We start from the raw sequence: 21,690 nt of genomic DNA, 5'->3' as shown, positions 1-21,690 counted from the left end.
GATCTGGATGCTTTTCCTGCGTGACCCTGTTGAGCTGCTTCTGGGTGGTCAATTCCAGGTTGGGGCACAGCGAGAGAGAGAAGACACCCACCATGCCAGTCTTTCTAGGACACATCTTCAAGGAGGCTGAACCACTTGCAGCCCCTGCATTCCTCAGTCAATCCTGGGACAAAATCAGCTTCTCTCACACCTTTCCAGTTTTCACTTGTATAAAATGGGAATTGGAGCATGAGGGTGTCAGTACTTGAAGAGGATAGTCTAGCAGTGCCCACAACTGCATGTACCCCAGTATGCCAAAGGGTGCACTTTTCGTGACCAGCTGAAAATTCTAGGACATAAGGCAAGAGAGGAAAGAAAGGAGATGGTGTTTCTTTAAAATGCCTCCGTGAGATCTCGCAAAGGAGATGGGGGCAGGAGCTGCATTCATCTCCACTGAGGTCAATGACTTTAAATGCAGAAATTGGCCTGGACCGCATTACCCCTCCCACTTCTTCCAAACACACACAGGAATCCCCGTCTACTCCTGTGAGTCACCCCATCAGTCTCTCTGCCTCAGCCTCAGGGTTGTACCTCACCATATCCCTGAACGCTGTACACAGGAGGGAAGTGTCTGCTATAATTTCAGGTGTGGTTGACACTGTAAATCCTAAATTCCCGGGTGCATTGAATAGAAGGTACACCCTCATTTCAGAAATGATGAAACATGAATTTGAAGAAATATGTAATTTATTTGGACTTCTCATTATTTCAAATAGGATATAAAGTGGCATCACATAAAAACAGTGAAATAAAAATTATAAGAACTTTAAAAATAAGAAAACCAGGGGCAGAGTATTTAGCTTCTGATCCAGATAATCGATGGTTCATGCTCTGAAATAGCTCTCTCTGCTACAAACATAGAACAATGATAAACTATACAAACAAAGTATTGAGAAGATCTGGCTGGGCTCAAAAACAAGATGAACTCCACTGTGGTCCAGAAACACAAACTACTTAGTATTGACAAGCCGTGGGCTTGCTGGGCCCTAGGTCCTGAGGCATAATGAGGACATAATGGTCCTGGCAACAGTATCAGGCTTTTTCTCTTTGAAACCAGGGGAGAGGGGGGTCACCTGTATGTCCGAGAGGAGTCTGAAAAATCTGCTTTGACCATTTCATGGGGGCAACAGCTTCTATGAAGGTGTAGCCCTGGGACAAGGAAGAACACACAGTATCATGAATCTCATGCCCCCGGCTTGACAAATAGACCCTGAGGGCCAGGAAGCATGAAGCACCACCACCCATATAAAACATGTTCTGTACTGCAGACCGGGCATCACGGGAACAGCCCCAAACTGCTAGACTAGGGAGGAAGGGGGCTCCAGAGGATTGAGTACACAGAGAATACAGAGAGAGAGAGAGAGAAAGTGAAAGATAGCCTTTTACCCCAAAATGAACCTAAAACTCAAACCTAAAGCCCATGAAGACATCTAATGCTAAGAATAATGACCACTAAAATTAGTAATCATGATATAAATTAACTCCAGATGAAATTAAAATAATAGAACAGTCTAGAGGGGGAAAAAGACTTTAAAGGAAGCATATTTAGGATCCTCAATGAGAATAATGAAGGAAAAACATTTGTAAAAAGAACAGACATGGTGGGTGGGATCAGAAGGCAAAAATGTAACAAGATGAGGTGGCTATGGAAAAGTACCTTCTAAGAGGCAATAAAGTCAACTTCCATTTCCAGGAAGATGGAGTTGGTGCATTCCACCCTATTCTTTCAGCAAAGCACAACAGAAAAGAACTGAAAAAGGCAAAAAGAGAGACTTTAAAAAGTGGAGAGAGAAAGGCAGATTGGCTAGGTTGTTCAGGACCCAAGGACTGACACAGCAGTGAGTTCCTTGAGTATTCTTTTGTGTCATACATCTCAGAACTGGAGAAGTTAGCAACCTGGATGTGCCAATGAGTACAGACAGAAATCTCCCCTCAGAAGCCTGCTCTCTCAAGCCAAAGAACCAGGAAAGGTACAGCCTAAGAAGACAGAAAACTTTTAGACAATACTCAAACTCTCAAAAGGCAAAGGCAAAGAGAGAATCTTGAAAGCAGCAAAAGAGAAGCAGGTGATTATGTATAAAGTGTCATCAATAAAATGAACATCTGGTTTCTCATTAGAAACCATGGAAGCCAGAAGGCAGTGGGAGGATAGATGCAAAACACTGAAAGAAAAGACTGTCAACCAAGAATTCTATATTCAGCAAAACCAGCTTTCAAAAATGAAGGAAAAATTAGGACACTCTCAAGTAAACAGAACTGGAGACCATTCATCACCAGCAGACCTGCTCTATGAAAAGTAATTAGAGAGGTCTCAAGAAATTTGTAAAAGAAATAAGGAAATTAAAAGCAGTACACTAGAAGATATCTACTTCACATGAAAGAAGGCAGTAGTGGAGGAATAGAGAAACAAACAAAAAAATAGAACATACAGAAAACAAAACAGCAGATGTAAATCCTACCTTATCAACAATATGTTAAACATAAATGAATTAAACACTCCAGCTGAAAGGTTAAGATTGACAAAATGGATTTTTAAAAATGATCCAATTCAATGTTATCTACAAAAGGCACAAATTAAGTTGAAAGTAAATGAATGGAAAATGATGTATCCTTCAAACTAGCCCAAAAGAGAAATGGATTGGCTATATACTAAATATCAAACAAAAAAGACTGTAAGTAAAAAAAAAAAAAAAATGTTACTAGAGAAAAAGGACACTTTGTAATTATAAGAAGATCAATCTACCAGTACAACAAATATGAACACATACACATCCAACAACAGAGTCTTCCACTTCAAACCTTATCTACAAATATATAGCAATCAAGAATGGGGGGCACCTTGGTGGCTGGCGGTGCCTGGGTGGCTCAGCCAGTTAAATGTCTGGCTTTGGCTCCAGTCATAATCTCAGGGTCATAGGATTGAGCCCCACATTTGGCTCCCTGCTTAGTGGGGAGTCTGCTTCTCCCTCTGCCCCTCCCCCTGCTCGTTCTCTCTCTCAAATAAAGAAATAAGATCTTAAAAAAAAAAAAAAAAAGAAGAGGAAGAAGAAGAATGTATAGTTTGGTCCAGTAGAATAGAATTTAAAGTCCAGAAATAAACCCTAACATTTAGAGTCAATTCACTTTCAAAAAGAGGGTCAAGACAATTTAGTGACCAAAGAATAATCTTTCCTAAAAAAACTAGCTATCCATAGCAAAGAATTAAGTCAGACTCCCTACCTCACACCCTATGCAAAAATTAACTCAAAATGGATCAAAGACCTAAATGTAAGAGTTAAAACTATAAAAGTCATAGAGGAAAACCTAGTAGTAAATCTTTGTAATCTTGGGTTGTGCAATGGTAGCTTAGATATGACACCAAAGTCCAAGTGACAACAGAAAAAATTGATAAACTGGATTTTACCAAAATTAAAAATTTTTGTGTTTCAAAAGATGCTATCAAGAAAGTGAAAAGATAACCCACAGAATGAGAGAAAATATTTGCGAATCATATATCTCATAAGGGTCTAATATCCGGAATATATAAAGAACTCATAACTCAATGATGAAAAGATACCCCAATTTCTCGAATGAGCAAAATATTTGAGTAGACATTTCTCCAAAGAAGATGTACAAATGGCTCACAAACACATGAAAAGATATCAAACATCATTAGTCTTTAGGGAAATGCAACTCAGAACCACAATGAGCTATCACTGTATAACCCCCTTGTATTGCTATAATTTAAAAGATAGACAATAAAAAATACTTGTGAAGATATGGAAGAATTAGAACCCTCATCCACTGCCGGTGGGAATGTAAAATGGTGCAGTTTGGCAGTTCCTCCAAAAGTTAAACGTAGAATTTCCACATCACCCAGAAATCCCATTCCTAGGCATATGCCCAAGATAATTGAAAACATGTGTCTACACTTGAAACACTTGAAAATGAATGTTTGTCATAGTATTTTTAAAAATGTAACCAACCCACATGTCCACCAATGGATGAATGGATAAACATGCAGTATCATCGTACGACAGAATATTGATTGGCCATAAAAAGGAAAGAAATATATATGATCTGTGCCACAACGTGGGTGAACCTTGAAAGAATTACCCTGAGTGAAAGAAGTTAGATACAAGGACCATATGTGTATGATTTTATTTATATGTAGAGTCCACAGCAGGCAAATCCATAGAGACAGAAAGTAGAGTCGTGGTTGTCAGGGTCTTACGAGAGGAAGGGAATGGGGAGTGACTGCTGATGGGAACACGGTTCCTATTTGGGGTGATGAAAATGTTCTGGAGTTAGTGTTGAAGGTTGTGCAATGTTGTAAATATACTAAAGCCCACTAAACTGGGTTCCTTTTTAAAGATAATTTTATAATATATGAATTATATCTCCAAAAAATCAATTGCTATTCATGATCAACCTCACAGAAAAAATGAGCACAGAGGGCACTTTCTCAACTTGGTAGGGAGCATCTACAAAAACCCTATCACTGACTTTATGCTTAATGGATGAAGACTGAATGCTTACCCCTCAAGATTGAGAGAACAAGGCAGAGATGTCCTCTCTCACCACTTTTATTCAACATTGTGCTGGAAGTTCTGGCCAGAGTAATGAGGCAAAAAAAGGAAGTAAAATACATGCAGATTGAAAAGGAAGAAATCAAACTGTCACTATTTGCAGTTGGCATTTACATAGAAAATCCTAAGGCATTTGTCAAAAACAACATCTACTTCCTGGAACTAACAAGTGGGCTCAGCAAGGTCACAAGATATACAAGATGAATGTACAAAAATCAATTTTATTTGTATACACTACCAATGAGCACATGGAACAGCAACATTAAAAATATAATACCACGTACAATCACTCAAAAAATACTCAGATGTAAATCTAACAAAATATGTACAGGATTTGTATGCAGAAACCAGCAAAACACCAATGAAAAAAATTCTTAAAAATTTAACTATAGAAAGAGGCACACTGTGACGTAGTTTGGAAGAATCCGCATAGTAAAGATGTTGATTCTCCCCAATTGATATACAGGTTTAATGCAGTGTCTATCAAAGCCCAAGCAAGATTTTCTTGTAGATCTGGAGAAGATTGTTCTAAAATGTATATGAAAAGGCAAAGGAATGAGAATAGCTAAAATCATTTTGAAAAAGAATAATAAAGTGGGAGGAATCATCTACCCAATTTCAAGAATCATTGCATAGCTACAGACTGTGTTTGGTGGAGGGATAGACACATAGATTGACAGAACGGAACAGAGAACCCAGAAGCAGACCCATACAAATATGCCCACCTGATTTTTGACAAGCACACAAAAGCAATCCAATGAAGGAAAGATAGCCTTTTCAGCAAATGGTGACGGAATGATTGAACATTCATAAGTATATTTTTTTTAAAAAGAACTTCAATCTAAGCCTCCCATCTGTTACAAAAATGATCAAAAGTGGATCGCAGATTTAAATCTAAAACATAAATGATAAAGCTTGAAACATATATATGATAAAATCTTTGCAATGTGGGGCCAAGCAAATAATTTTTAGATGTGACACCAGAAGCATGATCCACACAAGGAAAAGTTGATAAGTTGGACTCCATCACAATTTAAAACTTGTTCTCTGTGTAGGACCCTGTTAAGAAGAGGAAAATGCAAGGTGGAGATGGGACAAAATATTTGCGAACCACATATTCTACAAAGGACTAGTATATGTAACATGTAAAGAACTCTCAAAACCGAACAGTGTAACAGCAAACAATCCAATTATAAAATGAGCTGAAGACATGAAGAGACATTTTACCCAAGAGGATATGCAGCTGGCAAATAAACACATGAAAAAATGTCTACCATCATCAGCCATTAGGGAAATTAAAATTAAAACCATAATGAGATATCATTGCACACATGTTAGAATGGCTAATATAAAAAACAGTGACAACACCAAAAGCCAGTGAAGATGCAGAGAAACTGAAAGCATTGCTGATGGGAATATAAAGTGGTACAGCCATTCTGGAAAAGTTTGGCAATTAAAAAAAAAAAAAAACTAAGCGTGCAACTGCTATACAACCCAGCGATTGCCCTCTGGGCATTTATCCCAGAGAACTGAAAACGTCAGGAGGCATTAGGGTGGAAGGGAAGTGGGTGTGGTTATAAAGGACCACAGGAGCATCTTCTGTGTCTTGTTTCTATCAATGTCAGTATCCTGGTTGTAGGGCACCTGGGTGGCTCAGTCGTTAAGCGTCTGCCTTCGGCTCAGGTCATGATCCCAGGGTCTTGGGCTCGAGCCCCGCATTGGGCTCCCTGCTCGACAGGAAGCCTGCTTCTCCCTCTCCCACTCCCCCTGCTTGTGTTCCCTCTCTCACTGTGCCTCTCTCTGTGTCAAATAAATAAAATCTTTTAAAAAAATATCCTGGTTGTGATGTGGCCTTATGATTTTGCAAGATGCCACCATTGGGGGAAACTGAGTAAAGGCTACACTAGGTCTGTCTGTATCATTTCTTAAAACTGCATGTGAAGTGTGCTTTGCTGGGAAGGACATCACTGAGAGTTGCCTTAGAAAGACCTTTTTGATACCTTCAAGTGGGATGTCGGGCTGGCTCTGGATGTGATTCTGGAGTTCTGGGGAGAAGTCCATTGAAAAGTCAGTAGGAGATCAATGGTATCCAAAGCTAGGAAGAGAGCATAAACAGAAATGAGAAGAGGGTCAGGAATTGTGCAGTCTACAGTTTAGTGGTTTAGGAAAGGGGGAGGAGCCTGCTGAAGAGTGGCCCAAGGGTGGGAGGAAACTCAGAAGCCAAGAATTGGCTTCAGGGAGGAGGAGAGGTGGCCATCCATGTGGAAGTCTTTGAGTGGGTAGGGTCACCATACAGACTGGGATGCTTTTGAGAGCAAAATATGTTGCTCAGGATAATTAAATCAACGCATTTTCTGAAACATTATGTATAGTCCAATAAAGTAGTTTGTTGTCCTGGTGGACCTATAACTATGGCCATGTTGCTGATACTTCCTAAAGCACACTTTTTTTCTTCAATATGGTCTTATTATTCTTCATTTTGTCATGAAATCACTTGCAGTCTTACTCAAAGTTGCATTCTGTGGTTGTAAATTTAAATCTGCTGACATCTTCAATTAACTCTTCTTTGCAGACTATATAATTAAGAAACTCCTCTTCCTACAGGTACTAAAGTACCAGGTAAGCTCAGAAAAACTCTAATAAGTGGAGAACATTCTCAAGTCTATTCTTGATTGAAATATATAAATATTCCAGCTCAACTATCTCCATAGGTTCAGTCATTTTGACTCCATTCAGGGCACCGTCCTGCAACAAATATTTTTATAAGCCAAAACTTGTCCCCCTCAACATTTGTTTGCTATTTTTTAAATGTTTTTATCAAATTTAGATGCTGCAAAATTGTAGGCCTTCTTGATTTCCTTCCATTCCAGTACAGAATGTAAATTTATCCAATTAAAACTAGGAATCTCATCTAGATTCTTCCCACATGTTGAGATATTCCAAAAACAATTATGGAATTTGAAAATCAGACCTCGTACACCCCTGGAGCTCTCAGCACTTAATTTTTTCCAGCTCCACCCTTGCTTTTGTAGGGATGAATTTCAATGTTTCCCTATCGGCAAGGATTGTTTCTGATAATTAACAATTCGCTAAAGTTTCAAAGCTCAAAATTCTTGGCACCCATTTAATGGATACTTTGATTAAAGCTTTCCAACAGATTTTGAGCTGAATGCAACTAAACTTTAGAGGACTCGTTTACAAAAAGTTCAATCCCACTCTGGGGTATTGGGCTGCTGTGCAAAGTAGGTCTTAGAGGACTCCAACATTTCAAGGGTCTGATTAATGACAACAGCAAAGACAGGAAGGACACACTGGGAGCCTGAAGTCTGGTTTTATATTCAACTCTAACTTTGTCACAAAAATGTTTGCAGTCTAATTGCTCTGCATATATAAAAAAAAATATTTGTAAATGTTGACAACTATAGCTCCTACTTTGAGAACATACAACCAATTATTTGGACGCAACTATGAATAATGGGTTCACTCACTGCAACCAATCCTAAATACATCTGCGTTCCAAAGGTTTTGTAATTTAGTGAAAACATTGCTTTTCCTCAGGACACGGTGGTCAATTGTGTCTGTTATTAAACTCTTGCTGTTTACCTGGGACTGAGTGTGTCTTTTGTCTTCTGCTTGGACCCAGGCTGATATTAATCCCTTTGGAAAACAACTTGGCATGAACTAGGAAAAGTGAGACAGACAGAGCTGATGTCTGGCCCCTCAATCTCATGCACAAGTGCCCTGGGAAACCGGTGTGACGCTGGTCATAGAGGTCCAGGTCTAGGATTTATTTATCTTAGCAAAGACCTGGAAAAAACATAAATGCTCATCAACAGAAGACTGGAAAAACAAAGTGCAGTATGCATAGCAGTGATTCTCGTATTTTATTGTATATCAGAATCACACAGAAGGGTTGACCCCACACCCAGAATTTCTGATTCATTCCGTAGGTCTGGGGTGGGCCCAGGAATCTGCATTTCTAACAAGGTCTCCGGTGACACTGGTGCTGCTGGTCTGGGGACCCTGATTTGGGAGCCACTGCTGCAAAGCAATGACAGTCAATGAGCCACCCCCACAAGGATGGGACTGCCAAACATCATGAGTGAAAGACACAAGAGTATATACTGTAGAATCTCTTTACATAAAGTTCAAAACCAGGGAAAGCCACACTTTATTTCTTAGAGGGACATACATAGGCAGTGAATGTGCTAAGAAACGCAAGATAATTGTTGCTGCAAACATCAGGATAGTGACCCCCTGGGGGTAGGTCAGGGGTCATCATAAGGAAGAGACATATAGTCTTGTAGACCACAGACAACAGGCTGGTTCTTAGCCTGGGTGGATGTTTCCCTTAGCAGTTATTTAGGAAATTACACCCTTGTGTTTTGTGTACCTGTTTGTTTGTGCATTGTATTTCACAAATGCGAAGTTTAAATCAAGATATGAGAACCTGGGCAGAGAGAGAGAAAACTGGAGGGGAGAGATCAGATTGGAGGCAGAGGACACGGGCTCCTCTTGCAATGAGTTCTGTCGTAAAAGGGAAGGAGAGTGGGCAGTGGGTGGCGGTGGGGGGGGGCACAGTGGGGTCAAGAGATGCTTTGTACGATGGGAGAAGTAATATTATGCTCATCCAGGAGAGAAGCAGAGATGCAGGGTGTGGGCAGGAGGGCAGGCGAGGTGGCAGGAGCTGGTGGCAGACCTCCTCTGACTGCTTCTATTTTCCTGGTGGAATAAGGAGTGTATTTGTTTGCTCAGGCTGTCATAATACAGCACCACAGACTGGCAGCTTGAACAACAAAAAGTTATCATCTCGCAGTCCTGGAGGCTGGAAGCTCAAGATCAAGGTGTCGGCAGGGTTGGTTTCTCCTGAGGCTCACAGATGGCATCTTCTCCCTCTGTCCTCACATGGTCATCCCTCTGTGTGTGTCTGTGTCCTGATCTCCTCTTCTTATAAGGGTGCCACTCACTGAATTTGGGCCACCCATATGAACTCATTTAACCTGAGCCACCTCTTTAAAGACACTGTCTCCAAATACAGGCACATTCTGAGGTCCTGGAGATTGGAATTTCATCACATGAATCTGGGGTGGGGGGAGAGGGGGACACGCTTCAGCCCATGGTGGGAGGAATGGGATGAGTAGGTGAGGAAGACAAGCGGGAGTGGAACCGTGGTCCAGGACAGTCAGAGAATCACAGTCTGAGCAGGTGGGCGTGGCTGCAGGTGGCATTAAGGGCCTGTGTGAGGATGGTGATCCTGATCACCTTCTCTTTCCTCTACGTTCCTCCATTTATTTTGTCCTTCTACCAACACCTTTAGTTAGGTGCTTGGTTCGTCAGTTTCCACCTTTCTTCTTGTGGTGTTATGGCAAAGAGAGGGAAGGCAAATACCTCCATTTCATCCACGTGGGAAAAAGGATCACAAGACCAGGGGCAATAAGAAAAGGCTTGGTGCCTAGTACTGTCATGACTCCACAGGGGCCCCATCAGCCCTGAGCTGGCCTGCTGGATGTGCCCTGGAGGGATGCACTAACTTTAGGGAGGCATGCTCCCTATCTGCTTCTCTGTCTTCTTGCAGTCAGCCATGTGAAACCGGCATGGGCACAGGGAATACACTCTTGGGGCTTAGGCAACAAGAAGCCCAGGTGAACAGTCTATGCAGGGGTTGTCCTGGAACGCCAGCAGCTGGCCTTGGAGATCAAGTGAGGTGTCAGGTTTGTCCTCTGGCAGAAGGGGAGCCCCTGCTCCCAGGAGTATCTGTTGTAGGCAACACAAATGTCTAGAGCCATTTACCAGTCAGTCTTGTTTGTCCCTCCAGACAAGATAAGCATTTGAGTTTATAGATTTCCCTCTACATACTGCTTTAGCTGCATCCCTCAAGTTTTTATATTTAGTAGTTTGGGCTTCACTCAGTTATTTTCTAAGTTTCATCATGGTTTAATCTTTGACCCATGAATTATGTGGAAGTATGTTCTTTATTTCCAAATCTGGATTTTTCTAGTTATCTAGAGATTATGTATTCAAGCCTAAAAGCATTTTGATCAGACAATGATCCGGTTTGTGGTCCATTTTCACAAATGGCCATGTGTGTTTGAAAAGAATCTGTATTCTACAGTTGTCTGGTGTTGGATTCTATATATGTCCTTTAGGTTAAGTTTCATGATTTTGTTGTTCAACCTTCTCTATCTTTCCTAAGGTATTTTCATCTGCTTAATCTAACAATTGCTAAGAGAGGTGTCTTCAAAGTTCCCAATGTTGATGGATTTAATCTCCTTGTAATTGATGTGTTTTGTTGCTCTATTATTAGATACATACAAAATTTTAATTGTTGCGTATTCCTAGTTAATTGAGATGTTTATCATTATGAGTGGCACTTTTAAACATTGGTAAAATATTTTATATTAAAATCAATTGGTCTGGTGTTGATACGGCTATAGATTTCTTTTTTTTTTATTCTTATGTTAATCCCCATACATTACATCATTAGTTTTAGATGAAGTGTTCCATGATTCATTGTTTGTGCATAACACCCAGTGCTCCATGCAGAATGTGCCCTCCTCAATACCCACCACCAGGCTAACCCATCCTCCCACCCCCCTCCCCTCTAGAACCCTCAGTTTGTTTTTCAGAGTCCATCGTCTCTCATGGTTCGTCTACCCCTCTGATTTCCCCCACTTCATTCTTCCCCTCCCGCTACCTTCTTCTTCTTCTTTTTTTTTTCTTAACATATATTGCATTATTTGTTTCAGAGGTACAGATCTGAGATTCAACAGTCTTGCACAATTCACAGAGCTTACCAGAGCACATACCCTCCCCAGTGTCTATCACCCAGTCACCCCATCCCTCCCACCCCACCACCCACTCCAGCAACCCTCAGTTTGTTTCCTGCAATTAAGAATTCCTCATATCAGTGAGATCATATGATACATGTCTTTCTCTGTTTGACTTATTTCACTCAACATAACACCCTCCAGTTCCATCCACGTCGTTGCAAATGGCAAGATCTCATTCCTTTTGATGGCTGCATAATATTCCATTGTATATATATACCACATCTTCTTTATCCATTCATCTGTCGATGGACATCTTGGCTCTTTCCACAGTTTGGCTATTCTGGACATTGCTGCTATAAACATCGGGGTGCACGTACCCCTTCACATCCCTACTTTTGTATCTTTGGGGTAAATACCCAGTAGTGCAATTGCTGGATCATATGGTAGCTCTATTTTCAACTTTTTGAGGAACCTCCATACAGTTTTCCAGAGTGGCTGCACCAGCTTGCATTCCCACCAACAGTGTAGGAGGGTTCCCCTTTCTCTGCAACCCCGCCAACATCTGTCGTTTCCTGACTTGTTAATTTTAGCCATTCTGACTGGTGTGAGGTGGTATCTCATTGAGGTTTTGATTTGGATTTCCCTGATGATACGGCTATAGATTTCTTTTAGTGAGTGGCACTCAATTTTTCTATGCCCTATGGATGGATCTATTGTTAATAGCATGTAGCTAGAGTTTTTTTTTTTAATCCAATATGACGATCTTTATCTTTTACCTATAGAGTTTACAAGATTACTCCATTTATATTTATTTTATTACAGTTCTATTTGGATTAATTTCTGCCAATGTGTCATGTGTTTTCAAATTGTCCCACCAATCCTGCCTTTTTCTATGCTTCTTTGACTTATTTCAGATTAAGTTCTTTTTCCTATTCCCATTTCCTCCCTGTATTAATTTGGAAGTTACGCTGTTTTTTTTTCTTCCCTAGTCATTGTAATAAAGAATTCTGAAATTCATCATGATCTGTACTTTCTGAACAACACAAGAACCTTAACCCACCTCAACTCTGATCACTGATCTCTGATATTATTACTGATGAATAATGTAAACCCATACAAAATTTTTAAACCCCACAAAATGTTCTTTTCCTGTGTAATTAGTTTTGTTTATATTTACCCCCATATTCACCACTGTCTTTGCTCATCATTCTTTCCTATTCACCTGACCTTCCATTAAAAAGCCTTTCCTTCTGCTTGAATTCTCTCTAGTAAAGGTATATTGGGGCAAATTCTTGCAATTTTTTGAATGTTTGAAGATGTCTTTATTTTACCTTCATTCTTAAAAGGCATTTTTGCCAGATAGACAATTAATTTCTTTCTGTGTATTGAAGATACTTTCCACTATTTTCAGACTACCACTTTTGCTGGTGAAGGCCAGCCATCATTCTCATTTTCTCCCTCCCTCCCTCCCTCCCTCCCTCCCTCCCTCCCTCCCTTCCTCCCTCTCCTGCTCTCCCTTACTCTCCCCTGTCCCTCTCCTTCTCTCTCTTTCTCCATCTCCCTCCTTCTCTCTCTCCCTCCCTCCCTCATTCGTTCCCTCCTCTTCTTCCACTTTATCTATGTGTGACTTTCTTGTCTTTATTCTGTTTGGAATTGATTGGGTTTCCTGATTTCAAGGATTGGTGTCTCACATCAGTTTTGGAAATTTGTCAGCAAACACCTCAAATGTTGTTCAGCCACATACAGTCACCACCCCTCTTCCGGAACATAGAGGTTGCTAATCCTTCTCAATCTATGATCTCTATTATCTGTGTCTCTCAACATCTCTTTCCTATTTTTCATCACTTTGTACCACTTCGTGGGATTCCAGAGAATTTTTTCCAGGTATATTTTCCAGTTCATTAATTTTTTCACTTTTTCCTTGCTGTATTTATTTCCATACATTATTCAAAATTCAATTGCCCACAGATTAAAGACCTAAAAGTGAGTAACAAAATTTTAAAACTTTTAGAAGAAATTATAGAAGTATATCATTTTGGCCATAGAGTTAGGAAGAATCCCTTAAATAACATACTAAAACTCAAGCTACATGGAAGAGATTGATAAATCCAGTTCATTAAAATGTAAGACTTCTGTGCATGCACGCACACACACACACACACACACACAATGTAAAACGAAGACAAGTCAAAGTAAAGATGAGAGCAGATAACTGCGTAAGTTATGACTGGCAAAGATTAGTATCCAAAATGTATAGACAGTGCCTACCGATCATTAATAAAAAGAGAATTATTCAATAGAAACATGAAGAAAGACTGTGAAGAGGAGTTTTTAGAAGAAACCCAACAGACCAGCCAACAGAGAAAAAAAAAAAACACAAAAAAAAGATCCAGCTTCACTAGCCATCAAGAAAATACATGTCAAATCCACAATGGCCCGCCATATTCCTGTGCTGGGTCCATGTGTTCCTGAGTGGGTACTCTGTTCAAGGCTTTTGCTTTTGTCTAAGTTTTACATAGGTTAAAGAATCAAATCACTATACAATTATTCTTTACTAAAGACGGTAATCCTCACCCCCCACCCCCGTCCCCACTTACCAAAATATGTCCTCCTGCCTGATGGTTCCACATTTACCTTTATCTGTGAAGAGCATCCTATGTTGTTACTAATTACTTAAATTTAGGCTTTATTGGGGCACCTGGGTGGCACAGTCGATTAAGCATCTGACTCTTGATTTCGGCTCAGGTCATGATCTCAGGGTCCTAGGATCAAGCCCCATGTGGGGCTCTCTGCTCAGCAGGGAGTCTCCTTCTCTCTCCCTCTGCCTCTGCCCCTGACTTGTGCCCGCTCTCTCTCGCTCTCTCAAATAAATAAATAAAAATCTTTCAAATAATTAATTAATTAAAAAAAACCTCAGGCTTTCTCTATCAAATTCCCATTACAGAAGGTGATGATTTAGCTTCCTGTCATGGCTGCAAACACCACATCTCTCTCTGTCTCTCTCAGACACACACACACACACGCACAGGCTTTCTCTCCCTCCTTCCAAGATTTTTATATTGTAATTATGGTTAGATTAATATGCTTTTGCCCATCTTCCTTCCTGCTTTCAAAATCTTATTTCTGTTGCCTCCTCTCCTGTTCTCTTTGTCCTTGTGCATTAATGTCTGTAAAAAATCCATCCTTTTTAGTGGCACGCTAGCGAGTTTGAAGAGGAAGGGTAGGAAATAGTGTGGGTTTCACAGATCAGCCCCCGCATCCTAATCTCCTCACCATTTTTATCTTGTTTACTGAAGGCACAGTATTTCCATAATCCTGAAACACATCATTTGTCAACATGTAAATGTTTCTGAGATGAGTGAATTCATCTCATGATGGGTGTCATAGATCTAGCCAGTCCCCAGGCCTAAGGTGGGGCATGGGTGACCAACTGTCCCAAGAACTTTCCATTTTAGAGTGGGCTGAGTCGGCCATCGTGCACAGGGTAACCAAGTTGCAGAGACCAGAGCTGTGAGAGCAGCCTCCCTGGGTGTCTGCCCATCCTTGCCACCTTGTGAACCTATGAACATTGGTAGCACCACAAGCTTTTAGGTTTGAACCTAAACATGCACCCCTGATTCCATGTTAACTTTTCTGATAAGTGAAAGTCAAATTGTCTGTTTCTCCTCTCAGCACTCAACTCCAGAGGCCAAGTCTGTTTCCTTCTGCTCCTCTCCACACTCTGGCCACCAGAAGTGTGGGGGTGTCCCACACCAACCAGTTCTCCAGTTCTTGGAGGACACTTTCTGGATGTCCTGCAATTTAACTGGATTCTGACACCCCCTACCAGAGATAGCATCAGACCCCACAGGTTCAGGACTCAGTCCCCAAGACTACCCCCCTTTAAATGCCAATTACAAGTTCAAGTTGTCACTCATGCTTACGACTGACCTGCTATAAATCGGAGGCTCCCACAGCCCCCTCCTCAGGGTCAATAATTTGCGGGAGCAGCTCACAGAACTCAGGAAAACAGTTAACTCACTAGATTCCCAATGTGTTATGAGGGATAAAACTCGGGAATGTCCAGATGGAAGAGATGCAGAGGACAAGGTATGTGGGAAAGGGCGCAGAGCTTCCATGCCCCCTCCAAGGGTACCAGCCTCCCAGCATCTCCACGTGTTCAGTGACCTGGAAGCTTTTCGAACCCCATACTTTAGGGATTTTTCTGGCAGCTTCATTACACAAGCACAATTGATTAAATCATTGGCCGTTAGTGATTAGCTCAACCTCCAGCCCCTCTCCCCTCTCTGGAAGTCAGAGGCGGTAGAGGGGGCTTGAAGTTCCAACCCTCTAATCACACAGCTGGTTTCCTGGCAACCAGCCCCCATCCTTTGGGGCTTTCCAAAAGTCACCTCATTAACATGAACTCTGTGTGGCTGAAAGCAGCTTGTTATGAACAAGACACTCCTTCCACTTTTATCTCTCTCGTCGCTTAGAAAATTCCAAGGAGGATTTTAGGAGCTCTGAGCCAGGAACTGGGATTAAGACCAAATATATAGCTCTTATTATAAAACGCAATATCGTGATAGGACAAAATGATGCAGCATTAAAGCCAAACATTCTCTCCTAGTTGGTTCCCTCATGTGGCCTAGGAAAATCCTGAGTCGTCCATATAGAAATAAAGCCTGATGCAGAGTAGTCCATGTGACCAGCAGCTCAATCCCAAATCAGTCAGTGCTTGCACTTTGATGGGTTTCTTTTGGGTCTTTGGCTTTGAGGCTTATACTTGGAACTATCTCCCTATCAGTATCAGTCAGCTATAGGCATAAGAGTGTTGCGTAAGAAACTAACCCAAACCTCAGCGGCATAAAACTCCAATCATTTATTTTCTCCCATCTGCCTGTGGCTGGTTGGAGGTCGGCCAACAAGGACTGGGCTGGGCTTGACTCTAAGCTGTAGGTGTGTTGACTCCAGGTGTGTTCTGCCTGTGTTTATTTGGGAGGCACAGGCTAAAGAGGCAGCAGCTACCCAACGGGAAGTTCTTCTTATGGGATGGAAGATGCCCCAAATGGTAAGCCCACTTCACAGGCACACTCAAGTCTTGACTGCATGCAGCACACCGGCTAACATCCATCTGACCAAAACAAGTCGCATGGCTGAGCCTAAAGTCAGGGAGCAGAGAATTAGTATCAGCCACCACAGAGCCAAAGCAGGTCACATGATCAGGCCCAGCATCGACGAGGCAGAGAAGAAACCTCACTCGTGGAGGTGAGAGCAGGGAGTGAAGATTCCTGAACAATACTCTATCTCAGCGTCCTTAATCACAGCCTGTCTCTCTGCACCGGCTGTCCTGTGGACCCCCACAAGGGTTTGCCTCTCTCTTCGAGGCACTTCCCCCACATCCCACCAATGAATTCTATAATTATTTCTTAGAATACATTTTATGTCAAACCATCCCAAACATATTTTCCAACTTCTTTGAGTTTGCCCCTGAGCTACAGCAACAGACGAAAAGACTGAAAGCCAATTGTGTGTGATCCCCATTCTTGTCACACACCTGCCCAGTGTGTTAAAGACAGGTGATGTTTCCAAATCTTCCAGAAGAGATGCCAGGAGTCCCAAGATTCTGGTGACCAATCCATTTGTCAAAAGGAATATCATTCAGAGCCAAACATCCCTCTGCCTAACGCTGTGGCTGCCTTTCAGAAGGAGATGCTTAACTTCTAGTGATAAATAACTCAGTTAAGGGGGGGAATAAAACTCCTACTCCTATTCCAGGCCCCAGGGTTCCTCCATACAGCCAGATCTGAAAGTGCGGGAGAAGTCAGATTCCAAACACACAATCGGGAAAACACCAGGGTATGTGCCACTGAGACACCCGGGTGTGGCTCGGAAGAAATTTTAGGCTAAATGTTGACGGCATTAAGCAGAAAGAAATCGAGAAGTTGGGATGGAATTGTGGGGCAGGAGGGGGGGTATGCTCTTCTCAGTGAGTTGTTTCTAATCTTGTATTTAGAGTGTTTGCTAGTTTCCTGAAAAACACTTATCAAATCAGTGGTGTATCTTAGGCTTGGGGCCATCTCGAGGATGGGGAAATAGAGTTTGTACACCAACTTGAATCTTTCTGGGGAGAAGGCTGGGGAGCTCGAAGCGATGGAGAAACAGATAATGCAGTTGGTAAGCCACAAAGCGCTAGGGTAACTGCATGAGAGTGGAGGCAATCTGCAAATCCAGGAGCCGAGGCAACACGGGTAGGGATTTCACCAGAAAAGTTGGACGAGAATTCTCAAGGGAAGGTGCCTGGAAAGCAGGGTCTGGAGCTGGGTCATGGAAATAGCTAGAGCCACATAGGATGTACCCCAGGTACTCTGTCACTTCCCGTCCAGGGAGATGGGGACAGCCCCAGAGACTCTACCACTTCCTGTCCAGGGAGATGGGGAGAGTCCCAGATACTCTGGCCTTTCCTGTCCAGAGAGATTAGGACAGCTCCAGGTGCTCTGCCCCTTCCTGTCCAGAGAGATGGGGACAGTCCCAGGTACTCTGCCCTTTCCCATCCGGGAAGACTGGGACAGTCTCAGGTACTCTGCCCCTTCAAATCCAGAGAGATGGGGACAGTCCCAGGTAGGATAGTCCCAGGTACTCTGCCATTTCCCATCCAGGGAGACTGGGACAGTCTCAGGTACTCTGTCCCTTCAAATCCAGAAAGATGGGGACAGCCCCAGGTACTATGCCCCTTCCTGTCCAGGGAGACGGGAGAGCCTTATGCTACTGAAGCCTTTCTGATAGAGTGACTGTTGGGGGGCTGGGGGGGTGACTGCTGGCTGTCAGGAAACCTTCCCAGTTAGGACGCCTTCAACACACGTGGGCTAGTAAGCACTGCCACTGTTCCAGACCTGGAGATGTCTGTGAACAAGACAAACTAATGTTCTGCTCTCACAGAGTGTCAAGTCCAGTGGAGGTGGGGCAGACAACACACAAGGGAACAAATATACGGCCACGATAATTCTGGACCGTTCCATGTGCCGTGTGATGTCATCAGGAATGCCTGGGAGGCTTGTTTAGGTTGGGTCACCAAGGAAGGCCTCTTTCTTGCGCCCAGCTAGGAGGGTGATAAGGAGTCAGCAATGTGAAGAAGGGGCAAGAGCTTTCTGGGCAGAGGGAGCAGCGAGGGGCGGGGCCAGTGAGCGGGGTGGGGCAGGTAGGTGGGGCCAGTGAGCACGGGCCGTGGGGCGGAGCCAGTGGGTGGGGCCAGTGAGCAGGGTGGGGCCAGTGGGCAGGGCTTCTCCAGTCAGATAAGAAGAGTGGGTTTGACTCTAAGGGAAATAGGAAGCCTTCGGGATTTTCAACTGAGGGAACGACAGTGAAAATGGAAGTGGGCACTTAGCACGTTTCTCAGTCACAGGCATCAGTCCCTCACCCCTTGATTGGTGCCACATCCCTGGACCACCTCTCAGTTCACAACTTAAGGAACTACCTAACATTTACCTTTAAATCAAAATTATTAAAATTAAAACCTTAAGTGTGTGATTTAGGTTAGGGCCTGTGGTCCTCATGAGGCCTTTCTAGCGTAGTAGACATTAGGATAAGCGGGAAACAATCTAGTTTAGAGTGTCCTCAGAAGCATCCCACATGCTGGCCAAGGCTAAGGCCTGACTCACAGATCCGGCCAGTGTAGACACAACAAGCCATTTGTAGGGTCAGACAGTTGGTTACAGACATAGCGAATGGAAGAGGAGCCAAAGGTGCCCCTGGGTCCTCGTCCCATTCACCCAAAAGGACAGCACAGAGACAAAGGGACCCAGGACTGCAATTCAATTGTGGGGCTGCCTGGGGTTGAGGAGCTCCACCCTCACCAGCCCCAGAGAGGCTGGGGGCTGTGGGAGCTGCTTCAGAACGTGCGCCCCAGTGACCCTGAGGAGTGGTGAGGGAGGACCCCGTCGGTCACCGCCCCCAGCAGGTGTTAATTCTGACGGGGCAGGTCTTGCTGAGATGCTGCAGACCAGAGGAACAGTTTGGTCTTTACGCTAATTATGTGTAACCTTCAGCAAGCCACTGACCTCCCTGGACCTCTTGCACTGCATCTGCAAAGAGGGGGTAACGGTAGCACCTCCTGGTGCAAGAGACTGTTTTGCTCCAAGTCTCCCTTCACCCTGCCTTTGGTGGCCTCAGCCATGCCCAGCATCCAGCACCCCCTGAGTCTCCCCACTTCTGAGCTGGGGCAGCTCCCTCAGCCTGCCCCAAAGGCTCCCAAAACGGAGCCTGCAAATGGAGGGGACTCCCTGCCCCTCAGGGCAGTCCTCAGCCAGCGGGGGTGGGGGGCAGGGGTCAGTGGAGGGCACCCTCCTTCATGTCATCCGGGTGCATTGTTTCCAGGGCCTTCTACACAGTTAGGGGGACTAGGTGGGTGGGACTGTACCTTCCTGGCCAGCCTCACTCTCCTTGAGCTCTTTCTCTGGCTTCCTGGGACCTTTGCTTTCAAGGCAGCCCGGTCATAATCACCCTTCTTGTGGGCTTGCTGTGGGATCGGATGAGCTAATGCAGACAGGTGGCTCAAAGCAATAGCCTCCTCGGAGCAGGAGCTGTGATGGGAGGTCACAGTGCTGAGCGAGAGGAGAGGAGAGCCAGACTCTGATACAGCCGCTCGGGCCAGTGGAGCAAAATGGCCTGGGAGGACTCCGGAGCGCATTCCAAGAGGATGCTGTCCGCATGGGGCAGCCAAGAGATGGGGCTCAGTTGCGGGCCGCAGTGGGGATGCAGGGTGGTGGTCAGAGTCTGGATACTGTGAAGAGGTAAAGTCGCCACGACTTGGTGATGAGTCAGCAAAAGAAGGTGTGGGAGAAGGTGTCTGTCAGGTATGACTTCCAGATTGGACAGCTGAGTGGGTGTTGGCACCTGTTGGGGAGGTGACCTGACCCGGCCCCTGAGGCTGGGGTCTGACTGTGACCCCCACCCTGGGGGAGGGCCCCACGGAAGGGGAGTGGATCGTCCAACAGTGTAGGGAGCTGTTTTCTCAAGAGCATCATCCCACTTTCTGAAAGCAATGAAAGTAAAGGCAATGCTTTAAAAATTATAATAATAATGATCGTTTCCTGTGAATTTGAGAGATTAAATCATTCTGCATGTCTATGGAGGTGGCCGTAGCTTTCTCAAGAATGGAGAGTATTGCGCCGTGCATGAGTTTTCTTTCCTAACTCATTCTTGCTGCTGAATTAGAAAATCCCCACTCGCAGGGACCGAGCTTGACATGGGCAGGAAGCACATGGTGGCCCTTCCCAACAATGACAGAGGCTCGAGTCAAACCTGGGCCGGTCGTCACAGAGAGAGCCCACGTGCATACACACAGAGTAGGTTAATAACCTAATCTAGTCATTGTGATGTGGTACTAGTCACCTAATATTCACAGCAAATGAATGCCAGCACTTTGCCACTTAGCCAGACACAGGCTGGAGCGTCCTACTTGTGGGAGGTAGCCGTGCCCGGGCTCCTAACCCACTTTTCTCCTGTGCTCCGTTCTGGAAATGTCACGTGTTCTATTGCGGCGTGTGGATGCGATCTTCCAAATACGCTCAGTCCTCGATTCCTTTTCCAGAAGTGCTCACTACGGTTAGTCTTTTTAAGGCGTCTGTGACCTTCCTCTCCTAAAGTGACAGATCCGGGGTCTTTGTGACCCTACGTAGATACTAAACAGATCCTCATGATACTTGAATGAGCCACCTGAAATCTTAGGAACACATTTCCTCACTTTATCTGTGTCAAGAAGAGAAGTCTTCTATCGGCTGTCTGTTCAAAACTCCCATGGGAGAGTCTGGCACCAATTAATTCACACGGAGGACTGGAAGGGGCCAGCGTGCACCTCCCCATGGCTAACTAGCTGTGTCACCTGGGCAAGCCAGCTCACCTCCAGGGGCCTGGGGCTTGCCAGCTGTAAAAGGTGGATAATAAAAGTATCTTCCGTTAAATAAACACATTCGTGTCCTCAAAAAATAAATAAATAAAAGTAAGGCTTGCCTGATTCTTGTAAAGTGCATCTAGCACTTCCTGGCCCCGGCTCGTGCTCAGTGAATGCCAGCCCTGATTACTGGGACTTTCTTCAAAACCACCATCATCTGCACCAGCCCCACCACGAGCTGATTCATCCTCTTCGCAGCAAAAGATTTTCCTGGGTAAAGAGAAGCATCTGCTAGCAGGTGCATGCACAGGACCCGCTCCTTGCACATTGCATGTCCTTGCCACGAGGTACTACCCCAAAAAGTCATTTGATGGAGGATTCTGCCAGGAGCTCCCTCTGGTTTTCTCTCTGAGCATGATATTTGGCATTAAGTCTGTGGTTCTTA

This window comes from Mirounga leonina, unplaced genomic scaffold (genome assembly GCF_011800145.1).
Source record: "Mirounga leonina isolate KUSES-001 unplaced genomic scaffold, KU_Mleo_1.0 Mir_418, whole genome shotgun sequence".
Taxonomy (NCBI): domain Eukaryota; kingdom Metazoa; phylum Chordata; class Mammalia; order Carnivora; family Phocidae; genus Mirounga; species Mirounga leonina.
Note: the sequence above shows the minus strand (reverse complement) of the source record.